Consider the following 24,833-nt stretch of genomic DNA (forward strand, 5'->3'; position numbering starts at 1 on the left):
GACTGTTCTGTCCATTATTTGGTAACATTTATTTTATTATCTGTAGAGTGATGGCAACTGGTTCGTTTTAAGCTTTTTGAGTCCCATCGATAAGTTAATTGAACCAGCTACCAGTGGCTGACTTGCAGCTGTTTTATGCAGAGTTGGATTTTATTCCTAGAAAGTTGCGGGATTGGTTTTAGTGCTGATTTGTCATTATGTGCTTTGTTTTTAATGTTGCTTATTCTTTTGTACGTCTCCTAGAGTGTATTTTATTGGGTGACTCACAAATAATAAATACTGTAAAAAAAATTGCTAACCAACCAAGTTGGAAGCAGCAAACAAAGAAAACATCATTTTGCAAATGAGACAGGAGCGTGGCTCTTCAAGCAGTAGCTTCTGACTCTCAGCTAAGTTGCAATCTGATTGAAGGGGGAAAGAGCTCACATATGTGCTTCTTGCTCAAAGCTCAGACCACATGGCTCTCAGAAGCCACTCTTGAGTTCCTATACCAATAATTTAGGAATTTTCACCACTGTAACTAAGCCAGGACTAGCAGGTTCTTATGTTTCTGGATTCCCAATAGACTTGTCGTGCAGTTGGGTATAAAAAAATATGAAACCAACTGCTCCTTTATTCAGAACACATACAGAAACAAAGGAGGAGAGACTCAAGAAATTTAATCACTGGCCTTCTTGACAAACACATTTCGTGGCCTGAAAAGAAGGAAGTGACCTACAGACAGACACCTGTGACTTCTGGATGCAGATGCTTTCCTGTTGCTTACTAATGTTCAGTGTTGCTGGCAGGATGCAACACCAAGTTATAATAGAATGCAAGAGGACTGCTAAATGCTTGCACTAGAAAAATGGTTAGAAAATTAGTTGGAGGGAGGGGAATCTTCAGCTTTTCCCCATTGCTCCCCAGCAAATATACAGATCACAAATACATAGATCAACCATTCACAGTGCTGGTTCACAGCGCTTGCCTGTTTGTTAAAGTTCCCCACCACACTTTTAGTATATTATTATTACCCACGATTCCCCAGCAGGTCCCAGGGCAGGTCACAACAATCTGAAACTCAGTATTAAAAAGTTAAAACAAGTTACAGCCACAGGAATAGGGTGGGTCCTGAAAACACACAACTCAGGTGTCTGGAAACCAAGATTGATGAGGAACAGTTAAGAGAGTTGGGTATGTTTAGCCTGGAAAAGAGGAGGCTGAGAGGAGATAGGATAGCCATCTTCAAATATCTAAAGAGCTGTCACATGAAGGATGGAGCAAGCTTGTTTTCTGCTGCTCCAGTGACTAGGACCTGAACCAATGGATTCAATTTACAAGAAAGGAGATTCCGACTAAACATCAGGAAAGAGCTGTTCGACAGTGGAACTGACTCCCTTGGAAGGTGGTGAACTCTCCCTCACTAGAGGCTTTTAAGCATATGGTCATCTGTCATGGATGCTTTAGTTTGACTAGATGCCCCTTGCGATCTCTTCCAACTCTACAATACTATGATTCTATGAAAGGCCAGGGTAAAGATGTGTATCTTCAGTAGAGGTAGTCTGCACTCAAAAGAAAAGGAAAAGCTGGATATGACAAACACTGGCTATGACAGCAAAGCCCCAAACTCTGCAATCAGTCTTAAGTGGTGTTGACTGGTGCCCATTGGGACTGGTACGGCAAAATGCAGGAAGCCAAAACAGCAGGTGGAGCCAGAACCAACAAGAGAGAGAGCCAATTAATTATCATTTTGGTCCCATCCTCCTCCTTGCTGAATTCCAGAAGGACAAAACTAAGACTAAGGAGGAGGCAGCTTACAGCCAATACCACCCCCAGGATTGGTTGTAAGTAGGAAGGTGGGGAGCTGGAGACTGGCTAAGGGCAGATTGAGCGTGATAGGGCAGTGCCCCTTCATCCTAACGGACCAGCTCCAGCTGCTCTAAACAGTGCAAGAGGTGCTGCAGAGATGTGCATCACACCCAAATGTACATTTACTCAGAAGTTAATTCACACTGCGTTCGTTCAGTGGCACTTAACGTTCATTAAGCATGCATAGAACTGCCACCCTCATTAGGTTAGATCAGAAATAGGGAACCTGGTGGCAGGACTGGAATGCAGCTCCTATCATCCCTGACTACTGGCCGCACTGGCTGGGGGTGATGGGAGCTGGGAGTTCAATGGCAGATGTTGGCTAGCCCTGCTTTAGATGATATGTGCGTGCACTGCAGCCGGCATCTGTTGGAAGAAGCATTTTCTCTTGGACAACAGAGATGAGAGTAGATGGGATCATGTTTGCCATCTGATGTTTTGATAAAACAGTATTTTTTAAAAAAATCAGCTGCCTAATTAACTAGTCATTAAAAAATAATAATCGCCAAACATGTTTTTAAACAATAGTCTCAACGCAACTCCGTTACACGTTCTGTTAAGGACCTCCCCAGCCCAAAAAAGGCAACGCAGCTGTACAAACAGAGCTTTCAGTAGTGTTTGGACGAATGCCCAGGCATCTTTCCTAGAGGTCAGCTGATAGCCGAAGCTGATTTGACTAAGCACCAACGTCCAATAAACTTGTAGCATTCTCAGCCCTCTTTGGAAGCAAAAAATCCAAAACCCATCCTCATATCTTTGTAGGTATGTTTGCAGCCAACCTATGCTACGAGCATCACAGCTGTAGCCTTAAATAAGCTTCATACAGGAGGCCCAAAAAATAATTAATCCTAAGAGACTAAATGGGGGGGGTGTTCCCCCACTGGGCGGTGCCTTCTACCTAGTGCACCAACATAGTAAGAACAGACCTCTTAGTCCCTCCTCTGTCAGTCCGCTTGGTTTCCACATTCATGGAGGAACAGGCTTGTCATCCTCCACTGACAGCATGGAAACAAAATGGGCTTGCAGAGGAAGGAAGAAGCAATCCGTCCTGCAGGGATGTGGGGAGCAGAGCCCTCTTCTGACAAACACTCCCACCCCCTAACTGCTTTGCTATTAGTTAAAACTACACATGGCAGTGTGGAAAACAAACACAGTCCTGCTTAAGGAACATCTCAACTAAGCAAAAGCAGACCTGATTCACAAAACTGATCAGCAATCAATGCAGAAGCAAATTTCCATATTTGAGGTACCACTGTACTTGACCACATGTGGTTTAACAATTTCTAGAGACACACAAGACTGAACAATTTTTTTAAAAATGAAGTACTGGGCATATTTTGATGTTGTATAACTTGGTAAGGCACCATTCATCAAAGCTGATTTCAGAAGGACACATACTGTACCAATAACATTTCCGATCTCACGGGAGCGCAGGCTTTTGAAAATTACACTCAAAGAGTACAGAGATCCACGTCAGTTGGACATGACAATCAAACACTAGCGTCCAAAGTATGTTGTCATCCCAAAAGTCCATTACGAGATGAGGCCCCCTCTGGAAGAGGCAGGAAGGAACCCAGGTCATTTCCTTTGTAACTTTGGGATGCAAAAAGTAAACTTAGTAGCTGGCATCTGAGGACTTCACTCTCCAGTCACAACAAAATGAAAACATTATATAAAGTTTTCAGGTTTGCAGTACACCCAAAAATTAGCCAATGATTTATCATCATGGCTATAAGAGCATGTGTGTATATAAAAATAATTCTTTATATCCTGCTGCTCTTGGTATCCAGAGTGATTTTCTATTTTTTTTATAGTAAGTTGATTTTGTAATTGGCATTAAAACTTCTTAAAGACTAGAATACTTATTGTGCCATCACGGTTTAGCGCCCTTAAAAATGAATCCATAAAAAATAGGGTAACATTCCCAAGTTTGCAGAAATGTCTACCATTGTGAGAGTAGCCATCGTGTGATGGTGTCTCTTTTAGCTTTTGTAATTCTGAAGTGATTACAAACCAGCTCAGACATCCATCCCTTATTCTTTCAAATCCTGCGTGTCTGGCATGTGGAGCAGTGATTATGTCTGTAGATGGTTTTAACTGAGTAAGCAGCCTGATGCATTTTTAATACCAAAACCAAAGACATTTTACAGCCTTCCAAGGGAAGAATAGTTGGATGAAAGCCACAAAAGAGCTTTTCCATCTCTCCATTTAAGTTTATTTTTTTAAAAAGGAAAGGGATATATGCAAGAATGAACAAAAAAAATCCAACTCTTGAGCAGTGTGTTGAAGATCAAGTTTTGCTGCCAGGATCTATACCCAATAGCTTAGACCAGACGCTCTCGGTGGGGATGGAAGCAGGAAGTACTGGATCCATGTGGCATTCCTTAAATGCTTTCAGAATTGCAAAGCCAAGCACAAATCTGCAGCTTATGAGCACAGAGAAAGAAGCAGGGGTTAAGATGGAGAAATCCTAAGTATTTAGCTGTATAACTAGACATCAAAAGCCATTCAGTGATAAATGGATGTGCATGTCTGACACCAAGCTCACTCAGAGATGCTTGCGTGTCATACTTACAGCTTCTCCCGTGTGCGGCTTTATTGCAATTTTGTGGCAGCCTGCACAAATGTCCTTAACCCTCACCACTTCTGTTATTCCTCACTTCCCAATACAACAGCGCAAGCGTGCGTGGCTTTAAAAACCCACACAAAGGATTAGAAAGACAGCTCTATGAATGGCTGCCAAATAGGGCAGGACATAATCAGAAGCCACCTTCCTTCTTGCCAAAGCAGCAAGCAATGAATGGATTTCCCATCTGCAACCTGCAACACCTATGAACATATGGACAGACACATGAAGCTTTTAAGTATTTTAGCATTGGAAAATGCTCCCCACGCCAACAGAAAATTAAATTAAATTTCGATGCAGCTAAATGCAGTTTGCCTTACTTTATAACATTTCCAAACACACAGGTCTTCCTTTCCTCAAGCTCCCAGTTCCATCTGGGGATTTACACTGCAAAAAAATAATAATTAAAAATGCCCAGGCAGCTGTCAGAGCCAGCACTGCACATATTTCCCTGTTTCCACTTCAGAAGTGAGTTAACGGGGCATTCCTAGGAAGAGGGAGGAAGATACTAGGGGTGCTAATTCTTTAGATTAAAACAAGCATTTAGCATTCCAATGAACTACTGCTTGATGCAAACATGGGGGAGGGGGGGAGTAGCTCCAGGTTCCCATGATTACTTTTAAAGCTGTATAATAGGTCAAAATTAACCGCATTCCCCCTCATCCCTGCTTGGAACTATATTGCCTGCTTATTTTTATTTTTGCACCCAGCAAAGTCACAGGAGCCCTCCCAGGGACAGGGTCGGCTTTCAAATATGTGTGATAAGCAAAAATGCACAATGTGTAACTTTGCACAGAGAGAGATATGGACTATCATCTAATGTGGAATTTTGCTTGATAGGAGGTTGGGGCACCATCAGGAAATCCCGAGAGTAGATTTTAAATGTATGCAACAGGCAAAATATCACCAGGTGATGCTTTCCACCACTAACTATCCCACCCATCCTGCATATCTGTTCCAGCAGAAAACCGTTTGTTGATTTTTACTATTTTTTGACTGATACAGGAGCTCTGCCAGAAAAAACACAGGAAGCTGCCTTATATCAGGTCAAACACTTTGTCCACCAAGCCCAATAGCTGCAGCACTGTGTCTCAAAAAGTAGTTCAGAGTTCAAGGTTCTTGTGTTAATTTGCAAGGGCCTTAACGACTTTAGTACAGGATAGCTTAAAGACCACCTGACTCCTTATATTGCTGCCCCATCACTGAGGTCTTCAGGGGAGTCAGTTAGTGGCCCCCCATGGCTTGGATGCGCAGCTCATACTTGGGGTTCTTTGAGCCTTTGGCAAGGAGCTGTATGAAATAAATCATTTTACCCCATGCCTGGAAGGGAAGCTTCTTCCATGTTTGATCTTGCCATGACAGCAGCATAACGCCGTCACACTCCTATACATCATACACTCCATAGACTGACAGGAGATTTTTGTGCCCCCAGCGGGGGCCGGTTTCACCAACCTCTGACTGTTGGCCCAATTCTGTAGAACTCCCTCCCAGCTTAGACCAGACAAGCCTCCTCCCTGTTGAACTTCCAGCACTTATTGAAAACCTTTTTTATTTATTTCAGCAAGCATTTCAAGTACGTTCTCTGGTTTTATGGTTAGTTTTAACCAATTTTATCTTTTTTTCTATCTTTTTATCCTTACTTTACATCACTTAAGAGACTATGGTGCTAAGAAGTATATACGTACATAGTTAAAAAACTGAAATGTTTATTATGGTCATGCCCCATTAAATTAAGTACAAAATATAAAGCAATACATAAACACAACAGAACTAACTGTTTGTTTTTCAACGTGACAAAATCTTCCCAAAAAGAATAAACATCCCTTATCCTTCGGAGGGGGGAGCATTATCAGGGAGAATAAATCAGACTAGGATCTTCTGCATGCAAAGTCTATGCTCTACCCACAAAACAACAGGCCCTTCTACCTCACTCCACAAAAAGAGACTGCCACTACTCATTCCTGGAAGCGAAAGCATTCAGGTTGTGTTCAATAACATTGACCTGGGGAGCTTCTGCATGCAAAACAGCAGTCATTTTCTTGATTTTACTGTTTTATCTCTTTGCAAACCACTTTGCGGTCCCCTTCCAACCTAGCAGTGTATAAATTTTATGAAGATAAAAATAAAGCAAATAAAATGAATGAAGCATGAACCAAGTCACAGCCCACCGACCCCCTGCAAAGAAAAAACCCAACCAGTTGCCCCTCATTCAAGCAGGGGTGTCTTCCGAGGGGGGGGGGGACAGTAAATTAAGCTGCCTGTCTTCTAGCTCAGTTGGTCAAGTATGAGACTCTTAGCTGTCAGTTTGAGACCCATGTTGGGCAAAAGATTCCTGCACTGTGGAGGGTTGGACTAGATAACCCTCAGGGTCCCTTCCAGATCTACATTTGTATGATTTTTATACAGTGGTGCCTCGCAAGACGAAAAGAATCCGTTCTGTGATTCTCTTCGTCTAGCAGTTTTTTCATCTTGCGAAGCAAGCCCATTGAAGGATTAGCGGATTAGCGCTATTAGCGGCTTATCGGATCAGCTGATAAGCGGCTTAGCGGCTTAGAAAAAGGGGGGAGGGGAAAAACCCCGCAGGAACTCGCAAGACATTTTCGTCTTGCAAAGCAAGCCCATAGGAGATTCGTTTTGCGAAGCACCTCCAAAACGGAAAACTCTTTCGTCTAGCGAGTTTTCCGTCTTGCGAGGCATTCGTCTTGCAGGGCGCCACTGTACATGCCAACTGGAATAAAATATTGGGGGGGGGGCAGGTAAGCCCCGCCCTGCCTAACTGATCACATGACACAGCACCCAACCACCATTTGAATGGCAATGCTCATCAACTGGGGGGGCAGCCCCCTCAAATATTTTACTGGGGGGTGGGTGGGCCCAAATGGGTTGGCTCCCATGAACTGCGTTAACAGTTTGCCCTTTCCCCCCAAAACAGCCGCTCGCGTCAGGCTGGATTTGATTTAAATCAAATCAATTTAGATCACGATTTAAATCACTAGTCAATAAGACATGAATTAAATCATTTTTTTACAGAAAGACTCATTCTTGCATATTTACAACTAGATGAAGGTTTCATTTTTGGAATGATAAATTTTCAGAGTAGTTTTTACAGTTATAGCAAAAATTTCTGATTTGGTTACACTATTAGAAATACGTAGACAGATCATTATGAAATTATTGTGAGGTTTAATAAGTTAACTGTTTATATTTGGACAGCTTTCCTGCTGTACTTTATTGAAAGGAGAAAAATAAAAATTTAAACAATTTATTTAACTAAAACAATAACATTATAGCATATGTATCCATGTTTGTTAACTGATGTGGTTAAACAATTGAAAAAAACCCTGAGTTTTAGCACACATCAAAAACTTAAAACAAATCCTTATTTCCTGATGAATAGCCTTTGGACTATAATGTAACTTAAACAGAAAACTTTCTTTAGAAAGATTTTTCCTCCAAAAACATTTTATTTTTAAAATTCCGATTTAATTCTTTTTAAAAAACCGATTTTAATTTTTTAAAATCCGATTTTTTTATTTAAAAAAAATAATCATTGATTTTTCTCCACCCTGGCCTGCATGCAAAGTGTTCTTGCAGTGGCCCACAGCCCTTTCTCTGCTCACCCCCCCCGCACCCCCATAACTGGGCACCCTTTCATTCCCGGATGGATGCCAACCACAGCAGCCCTTCCTCCTCAGCGGGTGCACCAGGGGTGCCAACTAAAAACAAAATATGAGGGGGTCACTTGGAGAACGCACAGAGACGCCATTTGAATGGCAGCGCTCATTCACTGGGGGGGGGTGGGCGCTCAAATATTTTATTGGGGGGGGCAGGCAAAGGGACCTCGGCCCTTAGGAAAAGGGGGGCACCTCCTGCAACGCCCCAGTGGAGGAAGCTGAGGGACGCCGACCCTTCTCGCTCCCCCCCCCCACTCCAGGGGCGGCTGTCAAGTCAGTCAGCCGGTCTTCCTTCCCCTCAGTCCCCTTCCCTAGACTGGGCTGTGGGGAAGGAGGGAGGGAGGCCTCCGACTCGGGAAGCCGGAGGAGCAGCCGCCGCCGCTACGCCCCTTACCTCGTCCAAAAAAACCTCCTCAGGCACCGCAGTCAGCAGCCAGGCCCGGAGTAAGAGACGGCGCTGGGGGAGGGGAGGAGGCGGGGGACTTCCTCGTCCTGAAGCTCCGCCCGCATCCCACAAGGCTCGGCGGCCCGCTCTAGCCCTTACGCTCTCTGTGTCGGCCTGGCTGCCGTTGCCTGGGGAAGAGACGGAGGGAGCAGTCGAGGAGAAAGTCCTAGAGTGTCTCTCCCGCTCTCTCTTTTTTGTTACCTTCCCCCTCCCCACCCTCAGATTCCGCTGAAGTGATTCTTTCCTTGCCCTTGACAGGGATGGGGAGCATAGCTGTCAACTTTTCCCTTTTCTTGCGAGGAATCCTATTCGGAATAAGGGAAGTTCCCTTAAAAAAAGGGAAACGTTGACAGCTATGATGGGGAGGGAGGAGGCATTAATCCTCTTTGCTCGTCCACGTCCTCGTTTCAAATCCTGGAAATGTGTGTGTGTGTGTGTGTGTGTGTGTGTGTGTGTGTGTACAACAATTGCAACAATATATTATGTGTTCTCTCTATATATATATACAGTGTGTGTGTGTGTGTGTGTGTGTGTGTGTATAATATTGTTGCAATTATTATTATATTTTATTTTAAAAATAAATTTCACTGGCTTTTGTGTGACAAGCATATAGCAATAACATCTCTAATCTCTCTGCCCCCACTCCTCATTAGGTATCAGGTTGTATATACATTAAGGTAACTGGGTTTTTTGTTTTGTTTTATGCTTTAATCAATCCGCACAGATTCTGCAAAAGTCAAGCATGTGAAGTCCTGGGGACAGCAGCACAGAAATCGTCTTATCTGTCATAGATGGCAGTAATAATAATGTGTGTAGTTCAGACCGTGCTGTTCACACTAGCAACAATACTCTGAAGAGTTTGTCTTGAAGACCATTATCATTTGCATATTGAGTAAATGGCCATATTGCAAAAGAAAATAAATAGCAACAATATATAATGTTTGCTTTCGTAGATTTTCACGGGTACAGGAATGTAGGTTTTGGTGTCTTCGGGTGTCTTCCCGTGTAAGAGTTGGGGTGTCTAGGCGACGTTTCGACGAGGTCTCACTCGTCATCTTCAGGCTGGTGCTTTCGGCTTCTTGTTACTAGCTCTGTTCTAGTAACAAGAAGCCGAAAGCACCAGCCTGAAGATGACGAGTGAGACCTCGTCGAAACGTCGCCTAGACACCCCAACTCTTACACGGGAAGACACCCGAAGACACCAAAACCTACAATATATAATGTTATATATACAGGGGTACCTTGGTTCTTTAACTTAATCATTCCGGAAGTCCGTTCCAAAACCAAAGCATTCCAAAACCAAGGCATGCTTTCCCATAGAAAGTAACTCAAAATGGATTAATCCATTCCAGACTTTTAAAAACAACCCCGAAAACAGCAATTTAACATGACTTTTACTATCTAACAAGACCATTGTTCCATAAAATGAAAGCAATAAACAATGTACTGCAATCACACAGTCAATCAGTAGCTGAACTGGGTTCCACACAGTCACAAAAACAAGAGAGCCTTAAAAGCAAAAACGCAAAATTAATAGCAAAAACAGACAGACCTCAGCTTAACACTCAAAACCGAAGTGTGGCACTCAAATCGAAAGTGTAACACTCAAAACAGAGCATGTTTGGCTTCCGAAAAAAGTTGGCAAACACTTCCAGGTTTGCAGTGTTTGGGTTCCAAGTTGTTTGAGTACCAAGGCATTTGAGAACCAAGGTACCACTGTATATATAACACAACACACACACACACAGCCTCTGTTGTGCTCCTTCTGGGGTAGTTTGTCCACCTTTGGCCTTCTCCTGCACAGCCCCCTCTAAAATGAATGATACCTCTGCAATCAATTGAGACTCTACAGGACAGTTTCCAAGAGGATTGGGCCCATAACTTTCACATTTTTATACACTGCCTTGGGAAATGTTGGCAGGAGAAAGAAAAAAAGATAGGGCTGCGCAGATAAGTTCTAACCTTTGAAAACGTGACTGCAGGGACAATTGTCCCCTGATCTCCCCAACAGTAGCCTATTACAACAATGATGTTTAGATAAGTGAAGGTCATGTATGCTTACTCACTAAACTAATCCAGTGCATGTATTCAATTTTTAACTGTTTCCAGCTTGATCAGAAATGTAGACAGAATCTTCTTTGTCGGAGATCTCCTTCTCGTTAAAATTCTCTGGGACCATCTGCACTATTCATTTAAAGCAGTATCATACCACTTGAAACAGTTGTGTGTTCCCAGAGAGAATCCTGGGAAGTGTAGTCATGGGGAATGGGGATTAAGTCAGACCCTCCAAGTGTCCTTATTTTCCAAAGACGTCCCTGGTTTAGAGAAGCCGTCCTGGTTTCTGATTTAATCCCAGAATGTGCCACTTTTCCGTAGGATGTCCCTATTTTCATTGAAGAAATGTTGGAGGCTATGGTGTTATCCAACCCCCAAGCTGTCTGAAGGCAATCCTGTATAGGGAAGTTTTATCAATGTTTTATTATGTTTTTATATATGTTGGAAGCAGTCCACAGTGGCTGGGGCAACCCAGTAAGACGTGTGGGGTATAAACCATATAACACAGGTCTTGAAAGATCTATATTGGCTCCCAGATGTCAAAGAGAAAAATAACTACCAAACTTTTAGAAGACATCTGAAGGCAGCCCTCTTTAGGGAAGCTTTTAACGTTTAATAGGTTATTGCATTTTAGTGTTTTGTTGGAAGCCGCCCAGAGTGGCTGGGGGAACCCAGCCAGATGGATGGGGTATAAATAATAAAGTAGTAGTAGTAGTAGTAAAATTATCATTATGGAATGGGATGTCTCTTTTCTCATTGGAGAAATGTTGGAGGGTATGTTAACTGTTAAGACACTCTGAGAATTGTAGTGCAGGTAGAGAGCAAGAAGCTTCCTCAGCCCTAGAGCAAGCACATGAGGCAGCTATTCTATATGCTACTGAGCTTTGTGCCAGGGCCCCCAACAGAGCAGTTCAACTCTGTCCTGGAGGACCACCCCCTGGTCTCCAAGCTGTCTGGCTCCATGGAGTTCCTGGGGAAGTGTGATGCCCTGGAGAGGAAGACATCAAGAACATAGGCTGTGTGTTCAACATGGAGGTGGAGTCGCTGACAGACCATGAGACCTACAGCCCACAGCACCAGCTGGTCCAGAAGAAGATAGAGGTACTCAACAGTAAGGTCTGGGTTAGTTTGCACAAACTCCCTTGTTCCTGGCCATCCCTGGGGATGCTTAGTGTAAAGTCGCCTGCAGGACACTCCTACATTGGAAGTTTTTAAGCAAACGTTGGGTGGCCATTTGCCAGGTATGCTTTAGTGATGAAGCAATGATTCTTCAACATCAACTTAGTTGGACTGAACATGTTGTGCAGATGCCTGATTATCGTCTTCCAAAGCAACTACAGTGGTACCTTGGGTTACAGACGCTTCAGGTTACAGACTCCGCTAACCCAGAAATAGTACCTCGGGTTAAGAACTTTCCTTCAGGATAAGAACAGAAATCATGCAGCGGCAGCGCGGCAGCAGCAGGAGGCCCCATTAGCTAAAGTGGTGCTTCAGGTTAAGAACAGTTTCAGGTTAAGAACGGACCTGCGGAACGAATTAAGTTCTTAACCCGAGGTACCACTGTACTCTATTCTGAACTTAAAAATGGAAAGCGTAATGCTGGTGGTCAACAAAGGAGGTTTAAAGACTGTCTCAAGGCGAATCTAAAAAAAATGTAGTATGAACACCAACAATTGGGAAACACTGGCTTGCAAGCGCTCCAATTGGAGAACAACCTTTACCAAAGGTGTCATGGGACACTCAAACTCAGGACGCCAGGGAGAAACATGCTAAGAGGAAGGCACGCTTGGCAAATCCACACCGTGATCAACTCCCACCCGGAAACCAATGTCCCCACTGTGGAAGGACGTGTGGATCCAGAATTGGCCTCCACAGTCACTTACGGACTCACTGTTAAGACCGTGTTCATGGAAGACAATCTTACTCAGCTACAAGGGATCGCCAAAGAAGAGTTGTGATTCCTGCATTGCAGGGGGTTGGACTAGATGACACTTGGGGTCCCTTCCACCTCTACATTTCTCCAATTCTCTTTCTTACTGTGTATGTTGAAAGGGAGGCAGGACAACTACGTGACAAATGTCACCTCTAGCCCTAACAGCTCATTTATTTTGAAGGAGCAGAAACTTCCCTAGTTATAAACAAACTCACCCAGAGACACAGATTTTTTTTTAGTAACACGTCAAACTTGCACAAAGAATGGTTGTTGCTTTTCATAGATGAAAATCACCTTTCCAGGATGCTAATTAAAAAACATCTCAAGAAAATGGCACTAATGAGGCAGAGAGAGAGGGGGAAAAAATCTCTGGATACCCATAACCTTGAGATCATAAATAGCTTAATCGCCTCTGCCAGGAACAGCCCTGCTCTGCAGTGTAATCATAATAATTAAGGAAAATTAGGGTGGCTTCACCTTTGCACATGGATTCCTTTGCTGGAAGCAATGTTGTTTCTCTTCCTTATATACCGTAACTACAGTGGAAAGATAACACAGTTCACTCCTAAAAGACAAAAGATGATGCAGATACATCAGAGTATGAGAGAGAATGTGGGATTTTCATGTTTGTTTGTTTTTAAATGTAGTTTGCTTATATTGACACACAGTTGCAGAACTCATATTGGCCTTGCTGTTGCAAAAATCAGATTGTACTGTCACCAATATTGTTGATGTGCCTAAAACCAGAATTGGGGACCAGGAGGAAACCAAGACAATATCCACAGCAGTGTTCTTCAATGTTGATTCTCCAGATTTTGGACTACAAATTTCATCATCCAGCCTAGTCAGTGTCCAGGAATGATGGGAGTTGTAGTCCATCAACATCTGGGGAGCCAAGGTTGAAGAACCCTAGTCCAGTGTTTTAAGATATGATGAAATTATTATTGTTGCACACCATCCCAATGGCCATGTGTCCAACTTTATATAGGAAAGTCCTATGTTTAAAGGGTCATCTGGTTCAAGTCCAGTTTAAATATAACAAAGTCAAAGAAGGATGAGACTTAAAGTTGCCCATCAGCAAACTGAACAAGCACACAAATCACTTGGTCAGTCTTCCCTACTTTAGTCATATGTATTGCATTGTATTTATATTACAGGGAGTGTTCCTAAATTTGCATTTGGAGATATAAGTTAGCATATTGCAAATTGTCTGCAAATCAGTGTCCTCTTTGTGATGCAGAGGTGCACAAGCGGCCATTGTTGTAAACCTGGGATGGGGAACCAATGGCCATTCGGACATTGTTGGACAACACTTCCCATCAACCCTATCAAGCTGCCAGAATCTCCATTGCCCCAAAATGGAAAACCTTACAGAACTTGTGGCTCTCAGTTTGGTACAAAATATGTGGTGTTTAGCATTAGTTTAAAAAATAAATCAAAAATTGTTGTTGTTGTTAATCGTTTAGTCGTGTCCGACTCTACGTGACCCCATGGACCAGAGCACGCCAGGCACTCCTGTCTTCCACTGCCTCCCGCAGTTTGGTCAAACTCATGCTGGTAGCTTCAAGAACACTGTCCAACCATCTCGTCCTCTGTTGTCCCCTTCTCCTTGTGCTCTCCATCTTTCCCAACATCAGGGTCTTTTCCAGGGAGTCTTCTCTTCTCATGAAGTGGCCAAAGTATTGGAGCCTCAGCTTCAGGATCTGTCCTTCCAGTGAGCACTCAGGGCTGATCTCCTTCAGAATGGATAGGTTTGATCTTCTTGCAGTTCCATGGGACTTTCAAGAGTCTCCTCCAGCACCATAATTCAAAAGCATCAATTCTTTGGCCATCAGCCTTCTCTCTGGTCCAGCTCTCATGTTGCCAAAGGTTCAGATGACCCTGAAAAATATGTGTTTAGTGGGACCTTATCTCATATATAATAAATACATACTCCACAATACAATGTGAAACTTGGCTTTCCAAATGGTCTTAAATACTATTAACTACCTGATATTAATATTAATTATTATTATTATTATTATTATTATTATTATTATTTATCTGGGCGGCTTACAGTAGAATATGAAAACATGATAAAATGTCAAATGTTCAACACTGCTCTTTTGTAGTTGTATTTATATTATTCTTATTGTGTTTTATGTGTTGGATTTATTTCAATAAATATCTATTTTTAAGTGCAAAATTGAGGAACTTGAGCAGCTCTTGATACTATTACATTTTTTCAGAATCACATTATCCATTCATGTGAACCTGAAAGAAGAAGTGAAAGTAAGGGAAGAGGAATGCTGACAAAGGGTCTGGCAGAAAAAAAGAAACTCACGAAACCTTAATGCTGTCTGGGGGGAAAACAAAGAAAGGTTAGGAGCCCTGGTTTTCTAAACCTCTCCTACTTATACAGATTGCTGGCCTCTGGCAGTGGAGACAAAACATAGTCATTGAGGCTAGTAGCTCTTGATAGCTTTATCTTCCATTACAGTAATCCAATACCCCCCCCCAAAAAAAACCCCTGCATTTTAAAAGGGCATAGGATGTCAATCAAATCAACCAAAGGCCTGATTAAAAAGGAACGTTTTTTTCCTGGCGACTAAAGGTATATAATGAAGGCGCCAGGCAAATTTCACTGGGGCGAGCATTCCACAGATGGGAAGCCACTGAAGAAAAGGCCCTTTCTCGTGTTGCCACCCTCCGGACCTCCCGAGGAGGAGGAGGCAGGTGAAGAAGGGCCTCAGAAGATCATCTCAGGGTTTGGGTAGGTTCATAAGGAAGGAGAAGTTCCTTGAGGTATTGTGGTCCTGAGCCATTTAAGGCTTTATAGACTTTATAGACCAAAACCAGTACTTTGAATTGGGCCCGGAAACTAATTGCTAGCCAGTGCAGTCGGACCAGGATCGGTATAATATGTTCGAACCATCTTGCTCCCCTGAGCAACCTGACCACTGAATTCTGCACCAGCTGAAGTTTCCAAACCGTATTGAGAGGCAGCCCTACGTATAATGCATTGCAGTAATCTAACCTTGAGGTTACCAGAGTGGTGTTATGTACTGAGTTGAATAGGATCCAAAATGCAGCAGTCTGATTGGTCCTAGAACAATTGGATTCAGAATGCAGCAGTCTGAATGGTCCACAGGAGCCACCCAATCCAGCTCCAGGTGGAAGTGAATCCACAACCTGATTGGCCTACAGGTGAATCCCGGAATTAGCCAATCACGTGGGGCCCATTGTGTAAATACAGTGGTACCTCAGGTTAAGTACAGTGGTGCCTCGCAAGACGAAAAGAATCCATTCTGAGAGTCTCTTCGTCTAGCGGTTTTTTCGTCTTGCAAAGCAAGCCCATTGACGGATTAGCGGATTAGCGCTATTAGCGGCTTTTAGCGGCTTATCGGCTTAGCGGATAAGCGGCTTAGCGGCTTAGAAAAAGGGGGGGAAGGGGAAAAACCCGCAGGAACTCGCAAGACATTTTCGTCTTGCGAAGCAAGCCCATAGGAGATTCGTTTTGTGAAGCACCTCCACAACGGAAAACTCTTTCGTCTAGCGAGTTTTCCGTCTGGCGAGGCATTCGTCTTGCGGGGCACCACTGTACTTAATTCGTCCCAGAGGTCCGTTCTTAACCTGAAACTGAGCTTAACCTGAAGCACCACTTTAGCTAATGGGGCCTCCTGCTGCCGCCACGCCAACAAAGCCCGATTCTGTTCTTATCCTGAAGCAAAGTTCTTAACCTGAAGCACTATTTCTGGGTTAGCAGAGTGTGTAACCTGAAGCGTATGTAACCTGAAGCGTATGTAACCCGAGATACCACTGTCATGTATATAAAGCAGACATTCTGGGGGAACTTCTATTCCTCTTCACCACTAGGAGCTGAATAAAGAGCATGAAATCCACTCTTGACTCCGAGTATATTTCACAGAGCATAGGCAACAGTAGCTAGGCTATCCCTGTCCAGATAGGGGCATAGCTAGGCAACCAGCCGAAGGTTGATGGAAGGCACTCCGGACCAATGAGACCACCTGAGCCTCGAGCGACAGCAAAGGATCCACCCCCAAGCTATGAACCTGCTCCTTCAGAGGAAGTGTAACCCCATCAAGAGCAGGCAACATTGAAGGCATCCAATCTAGGGAACCGTCCACTAACAGTGCCTCAGTTTTATCTGAACTCAGTTTCAGTTTGTTGGCTCTCATCCAGTCCATTATTGAGGCAAGTCCAGCACTTCCACTGCCTCACCTGCAGCTGTAAAGGAGAAGTAGAGCTGAGTGTCATCAGCATACTGCTGACAACGTTCTCCAAACCTCCAGATAACTCCACTCAGCAGTTTCATATACAGTGGTACCTCGGGTTACATACGCTTCAGGTTACAGACGCTTCAGGTTACAGACTCCACTAACCCAGAAATAGTACCTTGGGTTAAGAACTTTGCTTCAGGATGAGAACAGAAATCGTGCTCCAGCAGCACAGCGGCAGCAGGAGGCCCCATTAGCTAAAGTGGTGCTTCAGGTTAAGAACAGTTTCAGGTTAAGTACAGACCTCCGGAACGAATTAAGTACTTAACCCGAGGTACCACTGTAGATGTTAAACAACATAGGGGATAGGATTGAGAATTTGTGGTATTAAAAGTCAGGAGATTTCAGCAGAAAATGATGAGATATGCACTAACTGTGAACAAAACATTGTGGCCACTCCAAATATTTTGCAGGAAAAGGCAGTACTGAGAGCAGGATAATGAGGACAAATCATGGAGAGGGGTTATTGGTTTGGGGTTTTGTTGTAGTAGTTATCATGGATTTTGTGCTTTTATATTGCACTTTTATGTTGTGAGATCTGCGGATGAAGGGCAGTGTCCTTTTTCCTCCATTGTTCAAAGTTTTTTAGTATTATTATTATTTTCCAGAGTTTCAATACATACATACATATTCTACATATTTTCCTTCATTTATTCCCTTTAGACTTCCCACCCCACCCCACCCTGGCTTCCTATTTTTCCTTTTTATGCTGCATATCCTCAAACAAAAAATTACCACCCGTTATTATTCTATTCATTATTCCGGTTTGTAATTACTTTTGCTTATATATCAATTCCTTCTTGTAGACTTATTTGGTTGTTTTACCTCTTTAGGATAGTGTACGAATTTAATAAATACTACTACTACACTACTCATAATGTAGCCACAATCAAAAGGACATCTGGAGGGGCCTTTAAGCATCTGACGTACCCATTTGTGCTGTGAAGACAATGAGAAGGCTGGCTTACTTTATAATTGGCCTAAAGAGTAAAGAACTAATGTATGTGATGCTGTGAAGACAAGGAAAATGCTGGCTTGCTTTATAGTGATCCTAAAAATTACAGACCTAGGGTGAATCTACACACAGGGGTGGGGGGTGGGGGACTATAAATAAGTCAGAAATTAGATCATTATAATTAAAGGAAAAAACCCTATGTAAAATCCCATAGAAAAGTTTTTGCTCTACACCGCCATCTGGTGTTGCATGTTTATAATGCATTCAAACTGTGTTTTTTTGACTCATGTAGCTGAGTCCCTAATGGATGTGAAACACTTTGAACTCTTAAAACAGGTATGGGAGGACTGTAGTATTATTATTATTATTATTATTATTATTATTATTATTATTATTATTATTATTGCTCATTGAGTTTATATACCACACTATACCCAAAGGTCTCAGGGTGGTTCACCGAAAAGATCACAACATATATAATCAAAATAAAAACAACAACCCAATAACACCCTCTCCCGAGAAAAGATCCACATTTTAAAAGGGTATAGGATGTCAAACAGATAAACCAAAGGCCCGGTTAAAAAGGAAAAATTTTGCCTGGCGCCTAAAAGTATGTAATGAACTTCCCTGTGGAATACTCTCCCCAGGCAGGGAGCCACTGCAGAGAAGGCCCTGTTCTCGTGTTGCCACCCTCCGCACCTCTTGAGGAGAAGACACAAAAGAAGACGGCCTCAGAAGGTGATCTCAGACTGTAACCCTCCAGGCAGCAGGAGAAACACCCCTGAATTCATTGGTTCATCCTTCATGCATGTTGCTTTTCTTCAGATCCCTGTGTTTTCCTCCATCTCTTTCCTTCAGCCTTCCTGGCTGCGGTACCCTGGCACCACATTTTCCTTGCGCTGCTCTCTGAAGTTTCGTTCCCAGCCAACTTGACGCGCCGAACATACATTCTGCCACTGGAAGCTTTGTTCTCCGAGCTGCGGGAACACCGGTGACATCACACACTTGTGCCTGCCGGAGACTTTCCTGCCGCTAGCCCAGAGCAGAACATCCCTCCCTAGTCCCGAAAATGCTAAGCTCAGGTGGAGAGTGCCAGCTGGACCGGAGCCCAAAACAGATGTGACGGGAAACAAAGAGGGCAGGATCAGAATGCACGGGGGAGAATCCCAGGTTGGTAGAAGTAGTTCTTAACAATCCTTCGTGTGCCCCCCCCCCAAAAAAATTTTTTTTTAGAACGGAGCGTTCTTAGTGTGACCACAAAACCTTTACTGTCATTGGAAAACAAGAGAAGGAATGGAACGGAATGTCCTAGAGGAGGGCACGACTGGCAGACCAGCTGAAATCCTGAAGAGGTGGGCTGCAGCATTTTGTTGTAGGTCCCACCTATAGGTGATTTTAAGAAGTCTGGGTTTGGAAAGTGGCTGCAAGACATTTAAAGAAACTTGAAAGGACATTTACAACACCACCACCCCGCAAAAGAATTCCCGTGCATTAACGAAAGAACAATGGCAAGGGAAGCTTATGGAATATGCAGAACTGGCAAAAGTAACAGAAAAATTACATGAAAAGGACAACGAAGACTTTAGAAGAGAATGGGAACCATTTACAACATGTATGAAGAGGCAACATAAATAAATGGACTTATTGGCAGGGTTTGAGTAAACAATCACAACTGTATACAACAAAAAATAAGACTATATGTACTGAGAAAATTTTGGGGAAACAATACACAGGGTGAACAATATGGAAATAAAACAAAACGGGAGTATGGGGGAAGTCCAGGGGAGGAGGGTCGAAATATGAAAAATTGTTAAAGATATATTGTTAGAAGAAGTATACATGGAAAAATCAATAAAAATTATTTAAAAAAATAAAAATCCTGTGCATTGCAGTTTGTCCCATGCAGAGCCTGATTAGCTTTTCAGATACCTTTTAATTGAATCACTTTCTAAACTTTCTAAAGAAATGCCTGAAGTAACTGATATTATAATTTGAAGGCTTATTTTCATATTTTGCTCCAAGAAGACCCGTTTATCCTAAATAGAACCCAATAAGGTAGACATGTATGTACAAAATATCTATTTTATGTGATCCCATTGAGATCCCAAGATGAAATTTTGCAGGTAGCTCTTAGAAATAATAATCAATACAATTTTTTGAATTTTTAAATAATTTTTTAAAATCACTTTTTTAAAAAATTAAATTTTGTAACTTAAATTTACAATTTAAAGTAAGTCATCGTGTGACATATCATATTAAAGCCCATGAAGTTCTAAAGAGACTGGTGCTTTTAGTTTCGATGTGTCTCAATTCTGAGCTGAGCTTTTAAGGGTTTTGTGTAGGCCAAAATTGTCGATTTTTTTAAATTTCAAACCCTCATAACTCACAAATGGAAGGAGATAAAAAATAATAATTTAGATTTAAACTTAGTTTTTATCATTCAACAAGTGTCAAATATATTAAGAAAATTAAATGACAAGAGGTTTTTTAAAAGTTGGATCACTTGATATGGAATATCCCAGCAGTGAAATATTCCTGCGGTTTCAGACACTTACCCAGGATTTGTGTTTCCTTTGGAAATGAGGCACTGCAGAGACCGTGGTGTATTTATGATATATGGTTTATTTACATACATACACAAACTTGGCCTACGATGGAGACTGGAGAGGTTCCCAGCGTTACAATCCAAGAGGATATTTTGCTGTGTTCCATAGCCTTGGCTCCAAAATAGAAACCAGCCATGCACTCTGTCTCCTTTTACAGCTTGTCACAGATTTTGCTAATTAAAGGACCACTGGACAGTTAAGTCCAGTCAAACGTGACTATGGGGTTGCGGTGCTCATCTCACTTTCAGGCCGAGGGAGCTGGCGTTTGTCCACAGACAGCTTTCCGGGTTGTGACGTCCTCTCGTACAAGAGACGGAATGGAATGTTAGCCGATTATTGATAGTTATAAGAATTTTCTACAATGACATCAGATATTGATTTTAGCGTAGTGCCTAAATCTTAATCTTAATCTTAAATTTTTCTTTTGAATTGCTAATATTTGTCCTTGTGAGCTGTGAATTGTGTTATATTACTGGTGGCTTGTACGAGTCCACTGTTTTATTTGATTTGTTTTGTTGTGTTGTGCTTTAGATGGGCGTAAAGCTGAATAAACATTTTCAAATTTCCAGGTTGTGTGGCCAGCAGGACTAAACCACTTCTGGCGCAGCACAAGTAGTGTTTGCTAACACACCACTGCCAACTGCCATCCTATAAACTCTCGCCTTTTGTTTCCTGCTAACTACCTCTCTAGAGGAGGGAGGGACTCGCACCCCTCTCCTGCTTTGTTAATTGCCCATCTCCCTGCTCCTTTACAGTGGTACCTCGGGGTACATACACTTCAGGTTACATACGCTTCAGGTTACAGACTCCGCTAACCCAGAAATAGTGCTTCAGGTTAAGAACTTTGCTTCAGGATGAGAACAGAAATCATGCTCCGGCAGTGCGGTGGCAGCGGGAGGCCCCATTAGTTAAAGTGGTGCTTCAGGTTAAGAACAGTTTCAGGTTAAGAACGGACCTCCAGAGCAAATTAAGTACTTAACCCGAGGTACCACTGTATTTGCATAACAACTCTGCCATTCTCAAACCCAAATATTGATCAATTCTTTTCACGGACCCAGGAATGTACGGTGTCTCACACCCCGCCAAATCATAACAGCATTAGCCCCTTCTTTAGTGGTGTCCAAACTTTCTTCAAAGAGGGCCAGATGTGATGAAGTGAAGGGCCAACCAAAACTGTTAACCTTTTTTTAGGATTGAAGCCGTTGAGCGCTTTTTTAGGATTGATGTTGTTTTTAGGATTTTACCCCAGAAAGTAAACTGCCACAGGGGCCAGATTAAACCAACCAGCGGGCCGGATTAGCCCCCGAAACGGACTTTGGACATGCCTAAGCATGTTCATTATATGAGGCTGGTTATCCTGCATAAAGTTCCAGGGCTTGAAGGAAGAACAAATCCCACATGTTCTGTTTGCACCTAGGACAGGGGTCTGCAACCCGCGGCTCCGGAGCCGCATGTGGCTCTTTTACACCTTTGCCGCGGCTCCGGGGCGGATACTAGCGAGGGTAGGAGGCGTATTGTGCGCCCCGACACTCCCCACTGTGGCGGGCGCTGTACTGGCTGTGACGTCGCATGGGGGCGGTGCGTGCGTTAGTCACGCACCGTCCCGACGTCACCTTCCCGCCCGCCCGCCCGACGTCACCTTCCCGCCAGGGTTCGCTTCCCTGCTCCTCCACCTGCAGCTGCTGGGTGACCTTGGGCCAGTCACACTTCTCTGAAGTCTCTCAGCCTCACTCACCTCACAGAGTGTTTGTTGTGGGGGAGGAAGGGAAAGGAGATTGTTAGCCGCTTTGAGACTCCTTAAGGGGAGCGAAAGGCGGGATATCAAATCCAAACTCTTCTTGTTCTTCTTCTTCTTCATGCTTTGGGGTGTGGGGTGGGGGAAACAAGCCTACATCTCTGACTAGCTGCTAAAATGTTTCCTCTGGAATTGTTTTCTGCCTGCTCAGAGCATCAGACCAGTTTCCTCTTTGTGTGGCTAATGATCAGTAGACCAGGCCATGAGACACTTTCACCACAAGCAAGTAAGGGGTTCGGACCAAAACAAGGAACCCAAAGCATTTGCAAAAGAGGCAATTCAGTGACATACCGTATTTTTTGCACCATAACACTCACTTTTTTCCTAAGGGGAAATATCTGTGCATGTTATGGAGTGAATGCCTGTGGGTTGCAGGGGGGATCTGCTGCAGTCGTGAGCAGAGGATCCATGGTTCCCCTTCCTTCCCTCCTCCATGGTTACAAAGCATGGATCCACATGGATCCTCAGGATTTTTGCATTGGGCTACTCCAAACTCACTGTCAGATCACATGTCTGTGGCCACAGCATGAACCACAAAAATCATATATCCACTATTTCGTTTAGAATATTTTTTTTCTTGTTTTCCTCCTCTAAAAACTACGTGCGTGTTATGGTCTGTTGCATGTTATAGAGCGAAAAATACGGTAATCTCCAGTTGTCTTTTTTTTTTTTAAGACAGCCACTGACGTTTTATCTACTTGTTTCATTCCATTTCTTATCCCATCCTTTACCATAGGATTCCAGGGAAAGTTACAATGAGAAGATCTACAATTATAATGCAAATTAAACAGATACAGTCATAAAACAAAACTGTAGAAACAGAAAAAGAAGAAACAACCCTATTCCAGGTGTAAAAAAGCAATACAAAGACTTAACAAAAAATATCTGTTAGATAAACATAATTTAAAATAGGTCCAGTGTTTTTTGGGTAAATATCTTCACTTAAAAGGCTTGTTGAAAAGGAAGGTCTTCGGTATAAATATAACAAAATCTTTTTCCCCCTTTTTAAAAGTTTTCATTTATAATCTGTTAGATAAACATAATTTAAAATAGGTCCAGTGTTTTTTGGGTAAAGATCTTCACTTAAAAGGTTTGTTGAAAAAGGAAGGTCTTTGTATAAATATAACAAAATTCTTTTTTCCCTTTTTTAAAGTTTTAATTTATGCTTTTCAAGTTTATACATTTCATTAGTTTTACAATCAATTTCACATTTCAAAGTTTGACTTCCTTCCGCTTCTTTCTGCAGGTCCTTAAATTTATTTTTTAATATCTTCTGCATATCCAAATTCATTTAATTTGCTCATTTAAGTATCTACTTTAAATATATACTCTTATGAAACTGCAGTTTCATTACAATATTCATACAATAATCCTGCTACTGTTTTCATCTGTTTGCAATTCATCTGTAAATATTCAATAAGCCATTTCCATTCTTTTATAAAAAGTTTGTTATCTTGATTTCTTATTCTTCCGGTAAGTTTCGCCATTTCTGCATATTCCATAAGTTTTTGTATCCATTCTTCGTTTGCTGGGACTTCTTCTTCTTTCCATTTTGGGGCAAGTAACACTCTTGGCGCTTTAGTCGCATAAATGAATAAGTTTCGATACAATTTAGATAGCTGCCAAAACAACTTTGTGTCCGGATTCTCACTTTTTGAAATATGGCAAGCCTACTACATACACACTAACCTACTTGTAGCACAAAAATGTAGCTTTTATCCAACTGGAATCTTTCCTGCTCATCTTCAAGAAGCTGCTTTAAATCTAGATTGATTCTAGATCCTGCCATCCAGAAGGGTGGGTGTGGTTATTTGAGATGTACCGGTATTTCAAAACCCTCGGAAGAAGTACCAACATTGAAAGATTGGCAACGTAATTTTTTTGAAATGAATGAATTAGCAAAAATGACGGCAACAATTAGAATGCAATCTAATCCAAATCTCAAACAGGAGTGGAAATGTGTAGAAGAATACATGACCAAAACATGCTCCAACAATAATTTATTGATATGTATAGACTGATTCCACAAAGTTAAGCTAAGCAGATATATAAGACTGAATGTTTAATTATTAAGATACAAAAATACAATCTCAATAATAAAGTTATAAAATAATAACAAGGAAGTCATGCACGGGTGGAGGGAAGACACAGGGTAAGAAATGGATAAATGTTGGTACATAATGAAATGTGAAAATGTGAATTTAAGAATATAATGTATATGTATCATTATGTAAAGATTTAATATATGTAAAGGTAAAGGGACCCTTGACTGTTAGGTTGCAGTGCTCATCTCGCTTTATTGGCCGAGGGAGCCGGCGTACAGCTTCCGGGTCATGTGGCCAGCATGACTAAGCCGCTTCTGGCAAACCAGAGCAGTGCACAAAAATGCCGTTTACCTTTCCACTGCAGTGGTACCTATTTATCTACTTGCACTTTGTGCTTTCGAACTGCTAGGTTGGCAGGAGCAGGGACTGAGCAACGGGAGCTCACCCCGCTGCGGGGATCCGAACCTCTGACCTTCTGATCAGCAAGTCCTAGGCTCTGTGGTTTAACCTACAGCGCCACCCGCGCCCCTTTTAATATATGTATTGCAACATTAATAATAAATAAATTTTTAAA

General features: G+C 42.4%; 2 protein-coding genes across 2 annotated transcripts in view; both read right to left on the bottom strand.

The window, feature by feature from the left end:
• The window catches only part of LOC308575921 (septin-2), a 63,932-nt gene extending 55,263 nt beyond the window's left edge, over positions 1-8,669 (bottom strand). The window contains exon 1 of the mRNA XM_081175079.1: positions 8,543-8,669. The gene's annotated coding sequence lies outside the window, so the exon portion shown is untranslated. The remainder of the gene's footprint in view (positions 1-8,542) is intronic.
• GP1BB (glycoprotein Ib platelet subunit beta) overlaps positions 1-24,833 on the bottom strand; it is a 210,829-nt gene that overhangs the window by 165,882 nt on the left and 20,114 nt on the right. The window lies entirely within an intron of this gene.

Source organism: Podarcis bocagei (assembly GCF_964188305.1).
Source record: "Podarcis bocagei genome assembly, chromosome: 16".
Lineage (NCBI taxonomy): Eukaryota > Metazoa > Chordata > Lepidosauria > Squamata > Lacertidae > Podarcis > Podarcis bocagei.